This window comes from Dipodomys ordii, unplaced genomic scaffold (assembly GCF_000151885.1).
Source record: "Dipodomys ordii isolate 6190 unplaced genomic scaffold, Dord_2.0 Scaffold108, whole genome shotgun sequence".
Taxonomy (NCBI): Eukaryota; Metazoa; Chordata; class Mammalia; order Rodentia; family Heteromyidae; genus Dipodomys; species Dipodomys ordii.
The window spans coordinates 780,096-787,512 of record NW_012267324.1 but is presented as its reverse complement, the minus strand read 5'-3'; positions in this window follow the sequence as shown (position 1 = coordinate 787,512).

The following is a 7,417-nucleotide window of genomic DNA, read 5'->3' as shown; positions in this document are numbered from 1 at the left end:
CGGGGGGGGTCTGCCGGCGCTGGAGGGTGTCAGGGCGGCGCCTGCGCCCCGGCGCGCCGCACCCGCTGATTTGGCGCTGGCCGCTGTGAAGGAGGGGTGCGTGCGGGGGGCTTGCGTGGATGGGGACCGGACGGAAGCGCCGGCGGCGAAGCCCGTGTGAGAACGGGGAACCGACGGGGAGGAGCGCCGGAGAAACGCGGTGGAGAGTGGGGTGCAGACCCTGAGGTGGCACTGCCCCCCTTCCTCCTTGTACCCTGAGGCGGTCGGACCCACCCCGCGGGTGAATCACGGGACCCACTGGGGCCGTTTCCTGTCTCGGAGACTAGGTGGATTGGGGGGGGCTCTCCGGGAGCAAAGAAGGAGCATCAGGGGACCCCCCCTCCCAACTTGTGTTTCGGAAGCTAAGGAGCTGCTCTGAGCACCTTGTGGCACTTGTGTGGGGCCCGAGTTTCGTCCTTGGACTTGAATGACAGCACAGGAGCTCTGCCCCTCAGCACCCAGGGCTCGGTGACAAAGCCTCTCTCCCACGTTTCTTTGGGCTGAGATGGGTGTGTGTGTGGGGGGAGGGAGTCGGAGAAGACACCCCCTGTGCAGCCTGAGGGTCCCAGCTTCTGTCTCCCAGTTGTCGGGTGAATGTGTTGACTAGAACGTGATCACCAGGCTTGGCTGTCCTGGCTGGGCCTGGAGCTGGCCAGGCTTGATTGACAGTGCTCCCCCTGCCCCGTTTGACCCCCACTGTGAAGAACCTTTATCTACAGTTGCCCGAAAAAGGAGGGGGGTGGGCTGGTCTATAGCTCCTTTTATAGATGAATCTGGGCAGTTTGAATAGAGCGGAGGCCCCAGAGAAATCACCACCACATTTGCTTCCAGAATGTTCTGGCCTTGAAAGAAGAAAGCTTCCAGCCTCTCTTGCCCCAGGATACACAATTACAGCGGTGGATTGATGCCTTTTTCTACAGATAATGACTAGGGCTGCTCTGGCCAAGACACCCCAGTGAACTGGAGAATAGATGCTACTCTTTTCCCATCTTCCCTTGCCCTGGTTTTGAGAGGTGAGGGAGGATCTTAGGGAGGACCGTCGGGTTCTCCACCTGCAGGATGAATGCATCAGCCTCTATCAGCATCTCTGAACCCCCAGCCGCTCTCTGCTTAGCTTTGCTTTGGTAGCCGTCCTCCCTTGGTTTGATGGAGCTTTGCCTTTGAGAATTTGCAGCTCGTGGCAAGCACGCTACCACCGCGCCGCACCTGCCACAGAGATGCACAGCAGGGCTGTCAAGACAGGCTGTACCATGGCACCTGCTCCCAAAGTTTCAGAATTTTCTGGCTGGGAATTCCTGGGCAAATCCAGCCTTAATTTGCCTGGTGACTCCGTAGATCAGGTGGGGACTTGGGAATTCCCTTGCTATTTGGCTGTGAGATGTGTTCCCTCCCCCCCTCCAGGGGCTGGTCCATCTCAGGTAGATACCGATGGGTGGCCTCAGAGTGCAGCTGAGCAAGGGCTGGGTGTGCAGGTGCTTGAGCACGGAGCAGAGCCCTCATTCTCTGCGGGAAGAGTGACGGAGCTCAGGGTAGAGGGCAGGGGCGTGGTGGGGCTGCAGCAGGTTTTCCCCGAAGGGTAGCTGCTGCCACTTCAGGGCTGTGGAGTATTTTTCAGCGTTGGATCCAGCAAGGAGGACGGGATTGACCTGGTGTGGCGGGTGCCTTTCTATGAGCCAGCCGCCAGCCAAGAGTGACCTTGACCTTGTTTTCCCAAGCGGTCCAGGCAGGTCGTGACCGAGGGTTGGCTCCCTTGGCTTTCTTAAAACTTGAAGCATCAAGTGATTCTTTTTTTTTTGGGGGGGGGTCCAGTCCTGGGGCCTGAACTCCTGGCTTGGGCGCTGTCCCTCAGCTTTTTTTTTTGTCGGTCGTGGGGCTTGAACTCTGGGCCTGGCCACTGTCCTTCAGCTCTAGGCGAGCGCTCTACCACTTGAGCCACAGCACCACTTCCTGTCCCTCAGCTCTTCAGCTCAAGGCGAGCGCTCTACCACTTGAGCCACAGCACCACTTCCGGCTTTTTTTCTTTTTGCTTATGTGGTGCTGAGGAATCGAACCCAGGGCCTCAGGCATGCAAGGCAAACGCTCTACCACTGAGCTACCTTCCCAGCCCAGGCCCACAGCGCCCAGGCCCAGAGTTCAGGCCCCACAACTGGACCCAAAAAAACAAACAACAACAACAAAAAACTTGAAGCATCAAGCGGGGCACAGTGGCTCACCCCTGTTATCCTGGCTACTCAGGAAGCCGAGATCTGAGGATTGTGGTTCAAAGTCAGCCTAGCAGGAAAGTCTGTGAGACTCTTATCTCCAGTAAACCACCAGAAAACCGGAAGTGGCGCTGTGGCTCAAGGGGTAGAGAGCTTGCCTTGAGCTGAAGAGCTGAGGGACAGCACCCAGGCCCAGTTCAAGCCCCACGACCACCATCAACAACAACTTGAAGTATCTCTGTGCACCTCTGTGATGGAGAGTAGAGCCCCAGAAAAAATCACAACTGTGCTGGTACCCCTGTGCCCGTGGCAGTCGGGCAGCACCTCTGGTCTTCACTCCTCAGGTTGCCAGTGCTAGTGCTTCCCCACAGCCAAACACATCCCCAGCCGGGGCCCCGAGGTCACTCAGGGAACACAGAATGTGGCCGGCAGACAGATACTCTGTGATACAATCCGCATCCTGTGGCTTCCAGCCACGCAGTTCTGCCGGATGCTTATTTCTTAATCTGGGAGGGAGGGAGTTGGATTTAAAAAAGAAAGGGAGGACTAGTCGGGTGTGGGGGGGACAGAAGGACAAGAGGGAGTGACAGGAGCAGCCAGGGCCATTGTGTGTCTCCCTCCTGTCACTGCTGACCTGCTCTTGTGGCGGGCTTGTCCTCATCTGGGAACACAGTGTTGGTTTTCTTCCCCGATTCGAGATTCTCTTCCCCAAATAAACTTTGGAGGTTGCCCGGATGAATGTGGCTTTTGTGAGCCCGGCAATCTGTGCCCGGGTGCCCCAGACGACCCGTCTGTTCCCGAGTGCACGTTGATAGCGTTTGTTTCCAGATTGTTCCCAGTGCTCCAACACCTACCTTTCACTCGCCCGCCCCGTGACCCTTCTCTTCCCCTCTGGCTGCTCTTTAACCCCCCCCCCCCACGGGGAGACGGCCCACAGGCGGGCCCATCTGACTGATGACCCCTTGTGGGTGCTGCCCATTGTCCCCTCGGTGTCCCCAAAGCCCAACTGTGCCAGGCAGCCCCTGCTCCACCCCCCCCAGCCAGCCAGCCCAGGCGTGGCCTCCCTGCGAGCAAGACAGGCCCTTCTCTTCTGCCCTCGTCATCCCCAGTGGCAGAACAAAGGGCCCTGTCTCCGCACGGCCCACCAGCGCCACGGCCACGGCCGGCGGGCGGCCCTCAGCTCCCTTTGGCGGGGGCAGAGCCCCACCATTAGACGTGTTTCACCACGCAGCCAGTGAGCTGGACTGGTGCTCACTTCCTAGAGGAGCTGAGCCGGAGCCTGATGATGAATCCCGCGGTGATTCAGGGGTTCCGCCTGCGGGGCCGTGGACGAGCCAGCCTGCTGTGACTCACTCGCGGTCAGCCCTGCCACTCGGGTGGGAGCTGGCTCTGCTCCGGGAGGTTCATTACTGAGCTGCCGGCATGAGCTTGTCACAGAGGCGGGAACCCAGAACCACACGCTGGCTCACAAGGCCCGCATGCACAGTCAAGGTGTGGGCAGGTTTGGATGCTTCTGGAAGGTCGGTTTCCGCCCCTCCCCCGTAGGGCCCGTCTCCATATCCCAGTAGCTTCTAGATACTAGCCATGCAGATGAAGGGTCGCGCTGTCTCCGAGCTGAGCACAGGCATGACACCTGTAATCCCGGCATTTGGGAGGCAGAGGCAGGAGGATCCTGGGTTGGAGGCCAGGCCAGCCTGGCAGGCAGCTTGAGATTCTGTCCCAGAAGAGGAAAACACTGTGTCCACGGGAGTGCGTGGTCGTCCTCTCCGGTGACTGCCGTGGGCCTGGCTGTCTCCGGCGTGTCTTGAGGTGGAGCGGGCCTCAGCAGGTGGGGATGGGGGAGGGGCCCACACACTAACGGTGCAGGGAATTTTCTGGATCTTCTTCTCATGTTCTGAAGGGTGACTGGAGAGAGGCAGGAGGAGGAGGAGGAGGGCCTCTCGAGGGATTTCCCCGAGGGTATTTTAGAGGCCAGTTGGGAAGCTGTGTGGCAGGCGGGGGTTGGATGGAGTTTATAAGCTGGTTATGGGGCGAGGCTCCCGCGCCCGTTGCTGTCTGGGGAGGAGGCATCCAGAAGCAGCGCCACTCACCGGACATGGCTTTGGGACCCGCTACTGCCCCAGGTGATGATTGTACCAAGAAGTTTCTGGAACCTAAAATCCTTCTGTGGATCGTGTGGCTTGAGACCGGCCTGCGGGGTTCTGTGGAAGCAGCGGCCCCGCTCTGTTCAGCTAGGGCTCAGATGAACAGCCCGGCGAGAACTCCAGAGGTGGACCGGACGCTCACACCTGTAGTCCCAGCACTGGCTGGCTGAGGCAGGAGTCTGATGGCGAGTTCGAGGCCAGCATGAGCTCTGTATGGCGACCTTATCTTTCTCAGAGAAAGCACAGGGTGCCTAGCAGTGGGCAAGCTGTGAAGGCCTGGGCTTGTCACTGGCGCCTGGGGGCGGGGCCCGGGAGCTGGGGGCGGGGCCCGGGAGCTGGGGGCGGGGCCCGGGAGCTGGGGGCGGGCCCTGGGCTGTGTTTGGGATTTGTGAGCCAGGGCGCTCACCTGGGACTGTAACTGGTGAGCCACGCGTCCCTGGCCACAGGTCGCATCCAGGTGACACTTGCAGGGCGGGCAGGAGAACAGGAGGGAAAGGGCGGTGATGAGGGTGGACGTCTGGTGGTCCTCAGGTGGAGACAGTGGAGCGGGCCAGGGTGCTGGCTCTGGTCACCCCTCCTCTGGGACTGCGGGGACCGTGCTGGCCTGGGCCGCCCCCCCGGAGGACCCCCCACGTTTCCAGGTGTGGGGCGCGTCGCCGTAGCAGAGGCTTCAGAAGCAAGGCTCGGTAGTTGAGTCCCTGTGTCCCCGCGCGGCCTTGGGGACCGCAGCGCTTTGGTCTGAGATGGGAGCCGGGCTCGAGGTGCCTGGCTGCGCCTTCTGGAGAGCTGGCTGTGTGGTGGCGCGTTGTGATGCCACCTATCCTGGCTAGCTGTTGTCATGGTGACCAGAGACGGCGGGATGGGAGCAGCGCCCGGTCACTGAGGCTTTTTGGAGACCGTGGGCAGGGCGGGGCTTCGTGGCAGGAGGCGGAGCCATGGGCTGGGGTGGGGGGGGTGGAAGCTGGGAGCCCCCTAGGCCTTCTGCGCTGGGGTCGGGACTGTGGCTGCTGGGAGGGAGGGATGGTGAATGGACGCGGCGCAGAGGCCCGGGGTGGCTCACAGGTGGTGGCGGAGTTCAGTGAAGTTGTGGACGCGGCTGCGCGCCCCTGAGTGCAGTCCACCCCAGACTGCAGCTTCCTGCGTCTGCCGGGCAGCCACAGCAGCCGGGAGGGGTGGGAGAGCAGCACGCACACGGTAGGGTCTTCTCTCTTTGTTGGCCGTGGGGCCTGAACTCTGGGCCTGGCACTGTCCTCAGCTCTTCAGCTCAAGGCTAGCGCTCTATCACTTGAGCCACAGCGCCACTTCTGATTTTCTGGTCATTTATTGGAGATAAGATTTCATGAACTTTCCTGCCCAGGCTGGCTTTGAACTGTGATCCTCAGATCTCAGCCTCTCCTGGGTGGCTGGGATGACAGGCGTGAGCCACCAGTGCCTGGCTCACAATCCGGGTTCTTGACCTTGGGTGCTCGGGGTGCCCAGCCTCTAGGGGCCACCCAGAGGACAGAGCGCGGGCACTGGCCTTCCCAGACACTGCCCCATTTCATGCAGTGGACTTGCGCGTGGGGGTCAGGCCCCTCCCCCTATGGGGGGCCGGGGAGCAGCCCCTTGTGTACTGAGGGTCGACTGTGTAAAATGACAGGAAGCCTTGTTAAAAAGCAAGCACGCCAGGCCAACTGCAAGGCAAGGCTGAAGGGCATCATGGGAAACCCCGGAAGGGGAGCCCCTGTCCTCTTTTTTTCTTCTTCCCAGTCCTGGGGCCTGAGCTCGGGGCCTGGGCGCTGTCCCTCCACTTCTTTGGCTCAAGGCTAGCGCCCTACTACTTGAGCCACAGCGACGCTTCTGGCTTTTTCCATGATTAATTGGAGATAAGAGTCTCCTGGACTCCTTTTGTTGTCTCAGATTTCAGCTTCCTGAATTGCTCGAGTTCCTCCTCCCCAGCCTCTGGGATTACAAGCATGTGCTACCAAACCTGGCCTTTTCTGTTTGTTTGGAGACAGTCTTGCTCTGTAACTCAGGCTGGCTACAAATTTGTGACCCTCCTATCTCTGCCTTCTAAGTGCTGGGACTAAAGGAGGAGCCAAGTATGCCTGGCTCCCCAAGATGACCTACGGAGTATTGTCAATATTCCCAGCTTCAAAATGCTTCTGGTTCTGGACATCTGAGATTAGGAATGCTTGGTCTATCAGTGCTCAAAAAAAAAAAAAAAATCCAGGGTTTTTGGAGCAGCTACTTCATTCCTGGCCCCAGGCTAAAACGGCTGTTGTTATCCCAAGCCCGCCCAGCAGACCTGATTAATCGGGGTGTCTTTGGGAACAGACCCTCAGACCACAGCGGCCTGCCTGGGTGAAGGCGAAACCGAGCCGTCTCTTCCTGTCACCTGGTGGCCGGTGGCTGCCGAGGTCCCGGGAGGCTGACCCGCGTCCCGGTGACCCTCCAGCCTCAGGCCCGCCAGCTCCAGCTGCTCCTGCTGGAGGCGGCCGCTCTTCCCTGCCCTAATTAGGCTCTCCCGCTCCCTCAGTGGTCAACTGAGCAGCCTCAGCAGCGGTGCGGGGCAGGTGCGGGGCAGGCACTCAGACGGTCAGGAGCTGGAGCCCCAGGCCAGCCTGGGCCTTCCGTGCGTGGGCCCCGGGGCTCAAGCCCTAGTAGCACAAAACGCAAAGCCAGCCAAAGAGCGGACCCGTGCGTGTCCGAGGGCCAGCTTCCCCGTGGCCTCTCTGTACCTTCCTTGAGAAGGACGGGACGGGGCACTGCCCTCGGGGCCCCGCAGCTCTGCACCCCCCTGCCGCCGCCCAGGCCCCCCAGTCCCTGTGCCGCCTCTGCTGGGAATGCCCAGTGCTGACACTCTGGTTTTCAAGCCCAGGGGCTCCCCTAGTCACTCCTGTGATACTCTGAACCCCCACTCTGTGGTGCCTTTGGGGTGAGACTTTGACCATGCCAGCCCCCCTGCCCAGCCCAGGCCACCTGTGCCACGCCGGTCCACCCTGGCTGCGAGCCTTGAGGCTGCCGGCCCCGCCCCCGCCCCGCCCCCGCCCC